Raw genomic sequence first — 11,665 nt, forward strand, 5'->3', positions numbered from 1 at the left:
AAATGAAGTGCCTGCAAGAACCTTTTGATATAGTTAACGTACAGTACGATCCCTTTGATTCATATGTCCCGATTGAACTAGAGACATTGGTTCATCGAGACCTCCTTTGTAGTTCAATAAATGTGCGATCGTTCTAAGTGTTGTAATCGGTACTTGCATGACTCAGAGAATCAAAGCCTCTAATCATCACTTAGTCAGCTCTGGCCAGAGACTTAAAGATTACAAACTATGAGAACACACAGGACATCCAAGACTATTATAGTGATCGAATCACCAACTACAATGCACAAACCTCTCACTATATTTCGGACTGCACGAACACTGGCCCTTGGGGCCGTCCTCGGTGGAACTCAGGGACATGTCACGATACAGCCGGTCCTCTAGTGAAGTCACGGTGATGTCTAGGTCTGAAGGACTAATGGTGTACAACTATACCATAGAGATCTCTACTCGATTATTGAGAATCACTTAGAGATTTCTAGGGTGAGGGAGTTCAGTGAACTCGTCAACTTACGAGCACCCACTTATGCATGCCAATATCACAATACCATTTACTGATGAGACGCAGTACACATATACTAAGTGCTAGTCTGTTAATGGGAAAGGCCGATATCCTCATTGGTGGCGTAACCCTTCGACTAGGAACACGTTTAACAGTTATAATACTTAAGTGAATATCTCACGATCCTAAAAGATCAATTACATGTACCTGTAATAACGGTAAGGACTATATCTATGTTTGAACAAGGACAAATATATAGAATGCCAATGTGTTTTAACATTAATACGAAAAAGGATTATTTATTACAAGAATAAATGGAAAGACCACAGCCACAAGTTGGCTTGTTGCTCACCTACTCTAACAATCTCCCACTTGACCTAAAGCCAACTACCCATAAATCGTAATCCCATCAACTCTCGATGTTTCTCATGGACCGACCTTGGTAAAGGCTTCGTGAATGGGTCTGCAACGTTCTCTTCCGAGGTGACCCATTCTACTTTGACTCCACCTCTATCAATGATCTCTCGGATCACATGATACTTCCTCAGAATATGTTTGGACTTCTGATGAGATCTCGGCTCCTTAGCTTGCGCCACGGCTCCGGTGTTATCACAGTACAACGGTACTGGATCATTAGCATTAGGAATGACACCCAACTCTTGGATGATTTTCCTTATCTAAGTCCCTTCTTTTGCAGTTTCGGATGCTGCAATATGCTCAGCTTCGGTAGTGGAATCGGCCGTCGTGCTTTGCTTGGAACTCTTCCAACACACGGCACCACCATTAAGCGTGAATATAAATCCCGAGTTCGACTTTGAGTCATCCACATCCGATTGAAAATTAGAGTCGGTAAAGCCCTCTAATTTCAACTCGGCACCCCCATAGACAAAAAATATATCCTTAGTCCTTCGTAAGTACTTGAGGATATCTTTCACAGCCTTCCAGTGAGCTGGACCGGGGTTAGACTGATATCTTCTTGTGACACTCATAGCATACGCAATCTCGGGTCTAGTACATAGCCTGCCATACATTATGCTTCCTATGGCAGAAGCATAAGGCGTCCTTTTCATCTCCTCAATTTCACTAGGTGTCTGAGGACACATGGATTTGGAGAGACGTACCCCGTGGGACATTGGCAAGAATCCCTTCTTGGATTCTTCCATGCTAAACCGTTTCATAACGGTGTCTATGTACAGGGTTTGGGACAAGACAAGCATCTTCCTTGCTCTAGCTCTATATATATGTATTCCCAATACGTAAGATGCTTCTCCCAAATCCCTCATTGAGGTTTTGTCTGTTGCAACATTCCTATGTCATTCCCAATGAGTAGAATGTCATCGACATAAAGCACAAAAATATCACTTCCCTCCCACTAACCTTCTTGTATACACAAGGTTCCTACGGGTTCTTCTCAAAATCAAACTCTTTGATAGTTGAGTCGAACCTTATGTTCCAACTACATGATGCTTGTTTCAATCCATAAATGGATCGCTGGAGTTTGCAAACATTTTGCTCACTTCCAGAAGATATGAAGCCTTCCGGCTGCGCCATGTAAATCTCTTCCTCAATGTCTCCATTAAGGAAAGCGGTCTTCACATCCATTTGCCATATCTCGTAGTCGTACAACGGAGCTATGGCCAGCAAAATCCTAATGGACTTCAGCATTGCAACTGGTGAAAAAGTTTCCTCATAGTCAACACCTTGCCTTTGAGTATATCCGTTTGCTACCAATCTAGCTTTACAGGTCGATACCTTTCCATCCACTCCAATTTTCTTCTTATAGATCCACTTGTAGCCTATGGGAACTATTCCCTTGGGTTGGTCTACCAAGGTCCATACCTTGTTGGAGTCATGGAGTGAATTTCGAATTTCATGGCATTTAGCCAATGTCTCATGTCCGCATCCAATACGGCCTCATTGTATGCTCTTGGATCTTGTCCAAGTTCAACATGATCTTCATCACTTTCGAGGAGGAATAACCTATCAGGCATTTTCCGAACTCTTTCTCATCTGCGTACTAAAGGTTCATGAGGTATATTAGTGGATTGTTGTATTGGCTCAATTACTTATTCTTGTGCTTGAACTTCACTTTGCGGTTCTTGAACTACTTTAAGTTCCATCATGCTGCTCATTTTCTAGAAAGGTGGCATTTCTCGAAACAAACGTTGTTGCTTCCTTGACATAATAGAATTTGTATCCCATTGAGTCCTCGGGATAACCCATAAAGTAGCATAAGTTGGATTTACTATCCAATTTATCTCCCACTAGTCACTTCACATAAGCGGGACAACCCCATATCCTAATATGTTTGATGTTGGGATTCCGGGAATGCCAAAGTTCGTAAGGTTTGGATTTAACTGCTTTGGTGTTAACTCTATTCAGCAAATACGCGGCAGTGCGAAGTGCGTGACCCCACAAGTATGCCGGTAAGTTGGTGAACCCCATCATAGATCGAACCATGTCTAACAAGGTTCTATTCCGACGTTCGGAAACTCCATTTAGTTGAGGAATTCCAGGTGGAGTCCATTGAGATTGTATTCCATTCTCTTTTCGATAGTCAATGAACTCGATGCTCAAGTATTCTCCACCATGATCGGATCGTAGTTTCTTAATGGTTCATCCGAGTTGTTTCTCTACTCCGTGTCTAAATCTTTGAACTTTTCAAATGTTACAGACTTGTACTTCATCAAGTACACGTACTCATACCTAGAGTAATCGTCGGTAAATGTAGCGAAGTAGTTTAACCACCCTTCGCACTAACACTTAGTGGATCACATACGTCTGTATGGATCAAATTCAAAAGACCTTCACCCCACTCCATTTTCCCTTTGTAGGGTGATTTGGTCATTTTCCTTTTAAGGCAGGATTCACAAGTTTGTAGTGATTTCACGTCGTCCAAAGTGAACAATCCTTCACTAACAAAATCGTTCATCCTTCTTAAAGAGACATGACCGAATCTAGCGTGCCAAAGTTGGGCGGGGTTTTGATCTATCTCCTTACGTTTTGCTGATATAACATTAATACGCATTTCACTTGGATTTAGTTCATATAAGTTGTTTAATAGTCGTCCATTGCAAATCATATTTTCATTCTTTTGTATAATGCAAATCGAATTTCCAAAAACAAAAGGAAAACCTTTAATATCCAAAACATGAATATAAATAAGGTTTATAATGAGAGACGGAACAAATAAACAATCGTTCAAAACAATAGGAAAACTTGAATCCAAAACATTTAAGTAAATAGTCCCCATGGCTTCAGCAGCAACTCTTGCTCCATTCTCCATCCTTAGGTAGGTCTCACCCGCTCTAAGATTTCTACTTCTTGTCATTAGCTGCAAATCATTACATAGGTGTGAGCCACAGCCCATATCTAATACCCAAGAAGAAGAATTGACATACAAATTTACGTCAATGAAATACGTACCCTTTTCACAACGTTTCTGCTTTAGGTAAGCCTTGCAGTTGCGGCGCCAATGCCCTTTCTTTCCACAGTGATGGCAAGCATCATCAGCCTGCTTGCTGACTTTCGCTTTAGGGCCCCCACTACCTTCACCCACTTCGAACTTGATGTTTGGGAAGGGAACTCTTTCATTTCTCTTCTTTTGGGAAGAACTCTTCTTTCCAGAAGTAGCAACAACGAGAACATATTTCTCTTTCTTGATGGTGGACTCGAAACTGACTAACATGTTCATTAACTCATCCAAGGGAGGATCAAGTTTGTTCATGTTGAAGTTCACTATGAACGATTCATAGGAACTAGGAAGGGACAACATGATCAAATTCAACGAGAGCTCGGCAGGGAGGGTGACCTCAAGGTTCACTAGCTTCTCAAGGAGAGTGATCATCTTGAGACAGTGCTCGTGGACCAAAGCCCCTTCGCGTTGTCTCGCAGTGGTCAACTCCTTGGTAGCAGCATACCTCGCTATACATGCTATCGAGATGAGCCTTGATGTCGAAAGCATGTTTGTGAGACTCATATTTCCTCGCAAGCGCGGGCTCCATGGCGGCTATCATGTAGCACCTAGCATGAGTGTCGTCCTTTTCCCATGCTTCATAAGTTTCCTTTTCAGCATCAGTCGCAGTGTCGGGTATAGTGGCAGGAAGTCTATCGTTAAGGACATAGAGACGCCCCTCAATGGTGAGCACACGTTTTAGACCACGTAACCAATCTAGGTAATTAGGGCCATTGAGTTTTTGGTCGAGGATTGGCATTATGGGATTCTTAGACATGATTATCTGAGAGGTTAGAGAAGAGGATTATTAGAGATTCGTATTAAATGATTTTACAATTAAATATTTGGATTTTTGTTATTTAATTGGTCTCTCACTAATTTTATCGAGTTCCACTTCCCTCTAGTAGACAAACGAGAAAACCGATTTTTCAATAATGGGCTTTAGGTCCAATAGACAAATATAACTCGTAGTTAATCTAGCCCGATTATATTTGCCCAAAGGTAGATCACAATCAATCATATCATTTATATGACCCTAAAGTAATTTTCCTCACACTTGATAATGACCTAAGTTAATCTCGCGAATTCAAAATCTTCGTGTGTCAAGTCTAACCTACCAATCAAAGATGCTCATAGAACTTAATTATACCAAACTAATGCAGTCCCTAGTTAATCTAGCCGACCACGTTAATCTAGCATAACCTTTTCTATGGCTACCTTCATCGTTATGTCAATTCAATTACAACTTACCTTACTACCGCTAACACGGCTTACTGCACTATTGCAAGGGGCTACACATAATTCAACCCGTGGCAGAAGGAAAGAAAAATTCAACAGATTGGTTTTTCTTTATAGCTTGAAATGATTCTTAATTAAATTAAGAATGAGGGATTTTTAGAAAAAAAATTTATCTCATCAGAAGGTTTGGATTGGTCAATGGTTCCTACATCTATGTTCTCTAAATGTATATGGAGACGCATATTGTCCTGGGAGGAACATACGGCCTAACTATATTATTAATTATCAGGTTTTTCAAAATAATTATAGGACCTCAACTAACATAAATCAATCAAATAATGTTGAGGTACTAATAATTAAGTTGAAGTATAAACAATATTATAGGTGTGTTCTATTAATTAAGATCAATTTAACAATTTAAATTAATTAATTAATCTAACAACTATTTTCTAAAATAGATGATTGTTGAATCGATTATCTAATTGGGTTTAATTGAAAATAATTTTCCAAAAATTAAAATCAATTTGTTTTAAGTTAAATTTTAGAAATCTGAAATATATTTTTTTTTTCAGTGAACAGGTTCGGCCGACCGGTCTGACCGGTTCTGACCGAAACGGTCCGGTTCAGACCGGTCTAGCTGGCCGACTCAGTGGGTCAGGTCAGTCAGACCGAGAACCAGTCTGACCGACTCGAATCCACGTCGATTCAGTTTGTTGGATCGAACAGAACCATCGAACCGGCCGGTCCAACATGTTCGATCCGAACAAAATTAAAAACGGTAATTTTAATTAAATTTCAGATCCGATTTTCCAATTTAAAACAATTTTAAAGCTGGAAAAAATTCTAAACAATATTTCCAAAATATTTTAAACCTTCAAAAACACCCAATTAAATAATACAACAATTACAATTTTAATAAATCGAACATGCATCAAAATTAATCATAGCATATTAAAACGCAATTAATTGCGCAACGAGCTCTAATACCACTGTTGGGAATCAAGCACGTGTACGCAGCGGAAAACAAAAAATTTATATGAAAAACGATTTTATTCATATAAACACATACCCGAAAGTAAGCAATTAATTACGTACCTTAACGCTTCCAGCGAATTTAAAAACAACATGCATATTAATTCGATAATTAAAACATATAGCATGCTCGCAACGAATCAGAATATTTATTCATACAAATATTTTCATGAAAAACAATCAAGTAAAAATATACAAAATCAATTTCATGAAAACATACAACGTTCAATTTAATCTAATTTCATGAAAACATACAACCTTAAACCTAACGGATCCGAAAGATTACCTCTTGAAGCGTGAGGCGAACTCTCGGATTGAAGCAAACTGCCACGGAAACCAATCCGTGCAGTCGGGAGGAGCAGCGGCAAAGCAGCGACGGCGGACGCGTGGATCAGCGGCTGCGCGTGATATTCACGCGCTGTCTTCGGGCGGCGCGTGAGGGCGCGTGCATCGGTGATTCGGCGGCGGCTTCTCGGCGATTTGAATCCTTTGTCTTCCTCCTCTCGGATTTCACCTCGTATACTGAGTTCTATTAAATACTTGGCACTAGACACACAGAAGTAAGAATAGAAGTAAGAAAAGGACAAAAAAGAAAAGTGCTACCGAATACGATCGGCGCGTGGGGCCGATTCCGGCGACGGGCGACGGCGGCGGTGGAGAGTTGCCGTGGACTTGAGATTCGAGCGGCTAGGGTTTTCAATTGTGTGTTATTTTTGTGCAAGACCTATAAATCTAGTATTTATAGTGTCTTGTATAAAACACCTAACGGGCTTAAGTTTGACCGGGCCCAACAGCTTAAGTTCGTTAGTCTTTCTTCGCTCGTTTCTCACAACTCAATGATCGGAAAATTATAACGATTATATTTTCGGAATCATTGAAACGTCCTCGTCATTACGAATGCCAATTCTCGATTTCTAATTTCTAAAAGTGGAAACCCTGATTCAGTGGATCTTCTAAACTTGGAAGCTTCCCAATTTAGAAAGTTCACTAAGATGTTCGCCTAGTTATTTTCCTTTTTCTTATTCTCATTCATAATTCCAAATTACGAATGTTGGACTCAATCATATTAACTTCCAATTACGCAAAGATTTAACATTTTTATCTTTAACCGTTTATTGAAAGAACTAGAGTGTACGAGCAGTGTGACCCTCGATGGTTCAGGTGTAAGCTAGGCATGGGTCCACAACTCTTTATGGTTTAAACTCGTCCCTAGAGTTACAATTAAGATGAAGCTCGTTTCAACTTAATCACCCAACGAATCATGATTGGCGTCTAGCAACTACGCGTCATGATTCCCTAGATACAAATGAAGTGCCTGCAAGAACCTTTTGATATAGTTAACGTACAGTACGATCCCTTTGATTCATATGTCCCGATTGAACTAGAGACATTGGTTCATCGAGACCTCCTTTGTAGTTCAATAAATGTGCGATCGTTCTAAGTGTTGTAATCGGTACTTGCATGACTCAGAGAATCAAAGCCTCTAATCATCACTTAGTCAGCTCTGGCCAGAGACTTAAAGATTACAAACTATGAGAACACACAGGACATCCAAGACAATTATAGTGATCGAATCACCGACTACAATGCACAAACCTCTCACTATATTTCGGACTGCACGAACACTGGCCCTTGGGGCCGTCCTCGGTGGAACTCAGGGACATGTCACGATACAGCCGGTCCTCTAGTGAAGTCACGGTGATGTCTAGGTCTGAAGGACTAATGGTGTACAACTATACCATAGAGATCTCTACTCGATTATTGAGAATCACTTAGAGATTTCTAGGGTGAGGGAGTTCAGTGAACTCGTCAACTTACGAGCACCCACTTATGCATGCCAATATCACAATACCATTTACTGATGAGACGCAGTACACATATACTAAGTGCTAGTCTCTTAATGGGAAAGGCCGATATCCTCATTGGTGGCGTAACCCTTCGACTAGGAACAGGTTTAACAGTTATAGTACTTAAGTAAATATCTCACGATCCTAAAAGATCAATTACAAGTACTTGTAATAACTGTAAGGACTATATCTATGTTTGAACAAGGGACAAAGATATAGAATGCCAAGGTGTTTTATCATTAATACGAAAAAGGATTATTTATTAGAAGAATAAATGGAAAGACCACAACCACAAGTTGGCTTGTTGGTCACCTACTTTAACACTCCCACCCCCAAACTTAAAATTTACATTGCCCTCAATGTAATTTGCATGAAGTTCAAGGATAGAAAACACTTGTTTGTCATTTGTGATGGTCGGGAACGGGTTGTGCTTCTCCTCCCGCTACGGTAGCTTCCTCGTTGTCCGACAACTCTATAATTGGTTCGAGCATGGGTTTCGGAAGGGGATATGCTCAATGCAATCGGAAAAGTCACAACTCATCGCCTTCATCATCTTGACGGTGAGCGCCATAAATCCTTTAATTCCTTCCACTTCATGTTTAACCTCGGCTATGTCGTTTCGGCACATCACCAATCCTCGCTCGATACTCTTGACCCGACGTGTAAGCTCTTTACTTGTGGATGCCGATGAAGTCTACGGATTATTTGCTTCTACTTCCCCATCGAGTTCCTCGTCTCGCTCACCAATACTCACATATTGTTTCATGGACCTGTCATTGATTGGTCCATTGATCTTGACTGTTGCATCGGTTGGCTTCTCGGGAATCCCAGCTTTCTTGCATAACTCTGTTATCACATGCGAGAAATAGAAACCCTTCGTGTAGTCTTGCATGGAAATGTGAAGTTGGTTTCTAATGATCGTCGGTGTATCCAATTTTTCGCCTTTCATAATGTAGTAGGCCAATGCACATCGCTCGAAGTTCATCCAGCTCATTGTGGATGTAGGTATAAGTCGAGCACATATGAAGTAGAGCCATGCTTTGGCTTTGAGTGTCACACTCCGCGTGGCTAAGCAATATTCTTTGTCATGGTTGTACCCCTCCCAAAGAGGTTTTCCGTCACATAAATACTCGGCAACTTGAGGGAATGTGACTTTTTTTTTGCAATTTATCCCACGGTTGTGCTTCGGATACTAACAAGGGGTTCCTTGGAAGTTTGTATAATCGGTGGATGGCCGTGATGGTCCCCGAAACTGTTACGCTCCATATGATACTTTCACGAGATCCTAAAACCCTGTTCGTATTCCTTCACCATAGACATATTTGCTAGCCCCAGATGAGTACACAATTCGAACCATCCTCGTCTTTTTATTTGTTCTCGAATTCCCTCAAAACACGGAGCTTCCAATTCAATCCCTCGCTCCGGACAAGGTTTCTTCTTGTGTTGTATAGTTTCATAATTCTCCTCTGCATCTTCGATAAAGAAAATCTCGTCATTAGATGCTCGTTCAGCTCAACCACCGAGACGCGTTTCCCTTTAGATTTGGAAGTGGAAGGATTCATCGTGGTGCGTGGTTTCTTCTTGGTTGGAGACTTGGTAGAAGAGGAATTTGCACGTGTCATGGTTGCTGAAGTAGTAAAAGTCGACTCGTAATAGTCGGATGTCAATCCCACAGGGAATACTTAAATTATGTAAAATCCTAAGTACCGTATTCTAACAACTATGATTTTTATTCAGCCTACGCAAGTTTGTCAAGATTTTACGATCTAAATTATTAAACTAAATACGAGAGCAAATAAACACTAGAAAATATCAATTAAAAAGACCTAGAATTATTAACCCAATTAAACCTCTATTATGCAAATTAAACTCCTGATTATTAACCCAAGACGATAAATTACTTATAACCCGCTGTCCGGTGTATTATAAGTCTATTATTCATAATCAACTCACTATATGTCTATGTAAACCAATAATAAACAAAGCATTAACTAACAAGTCTCGCAAGCGGTTACCTAAGGTGATATATGTATGTCTACGACACCACATTCAATTAACACACTAATCCGGTGAAAACTACTCGAAGGATCTTCTATCCCTGTTCTAATTATTAAAATGATCTGTTAATTCAATTTCAGCAATAACGCATAGCAACATAAATTGGCCAGATTCATGCACTACATAAAACCAAATAGAAGAAATAACTAGATAATTAAACTTGCATAATATTAGAAAACTGGGTTCAAATCACTACATAGGGCTCCAACAAAATCCTAGATTAAAAAGTTTAGCTACTCATGTTCTCTACGAAAAACATCTTACAATTATTAAAGTACATAAATTCAGAAAAGATAGATAAAAGACGAACTATGATGAAGATTTGTCAATGTCTTCGTCTTCTCCATTATCTCGCTCTTCTTGCTCTAAGCTAGATCTAATTTTCGTGCTTGAAAAAAACTCCTCTTTTCTTCTCTTGAAAACCTCCTATTTATACTAAAACTTATGCCCCATGTTTCCAAGTTTAGGTCGAATTACGCCTCTTTCATCTCTTTGACCGCGGTATGAGATTTCTAGCTTGTTTTCAACTGCGGTCCGAGATTCCAAATTTTTCTAATTTCTTCTGTCGGACTGCAATATGAGATTTGTACTGGAAACTCATACCGCGGTCTGAGGTCATAGTAAGTGCTTTTCTTCTCTGACTGAGGTAATATATAGCAGGCCAAGACAGTAATATCGCAGGTCAAGGCAGTAATATTAATTAAAATATTTTTTTTATGAAAAAACAAGGTTTCAAAAAAAAAAAAAGTCAACGCCTGAGACCGGAGGTTGACCTGCTGGAAAAAAAAAATTCATAAAAAATAAATTCAAAAAAAATAATAAAAAAAAAAAGTCAACGCTGGAGACCGGCGGTCAACGACGGCTGTCCAACGGTCTCTGGCGGTGGCGGTAAAAATTGGGATAAGGGTCAAAATTGGTTAATTGGTGAAATTGAACTAAATTGGGGTATAAATCATGAAATTGAAGTCGAATTAGAGTTTCAAGGAATTTGGAGTAATTTTTGTATATATAAAAATGTTTTCCTTATTTGCAAATAAGTTTGAATGAACTCGATTTATTTTGAAGACAAACAAGTTGGATATCCATTTTTTAATTAAGTGCCATCGTCATGGAGTTATTTGTCATTTGCCTTAAAAAATATTGCTTCCAAGGCAAGTGTACAAAGACCAATTATATATCATTGTGTGCATCGCACGGAGCGATTACTAGTATATATAAAAAGAAATTATGTGGTTATGTTGAAAACCATTAACCAACCTGTTCAACCGAGGACTTAAACAACTTTAAAAAGCTCCAATTTCACTTAACTTGTTTTATATAGATTCTAAGCTCTTATGTTAGATAAGTTAGTTTTGTAACTGATAACCTGTTAGACTTTATTTTAAAAATTAATTTTAAGGTGTTTGGATAGGAGAACCATCTAAACATTAGCTAAGTAATACAAAGACATCTTCCATATTGGTGTTTGGTGAGATGATAGGGTTCAAATTCCTTTGTGTGCGTGCGTTGTGTGTGTTGTAAGTCCAATTTATG

The 11,665-nt window shown here is 39.4% G+C and overlaps 1 pseudogene; it reads right to left on the bottom strand.

The window, feature by feature from the left end:
- Positions 1-879: 879 nt before the first annotated feature.
- LOC148767432 (secreted RxLR effector protein 161 pseudogene) lies at positions 880-1,605 on the bottom strand (annotated as a pseudogene).
- Positions 1,606-11,665: the final 10,060 nt, after the last annotated feature.

Source organism: Erythranthe guttata, chromosome 10, assembly GCF_056151865.1.
Source record: "Erythranthe guttata isolate IM_541 chromosome 10, IM_541, whole genome shotgun sequence".
Classification (NCBI taxonomy): Eukaryota; Viridiplantae; Streptophyta; class Magnoliopsida; order Lamiales; family Phrymaceae; genus Erythranthe; species Erythranthe guttata.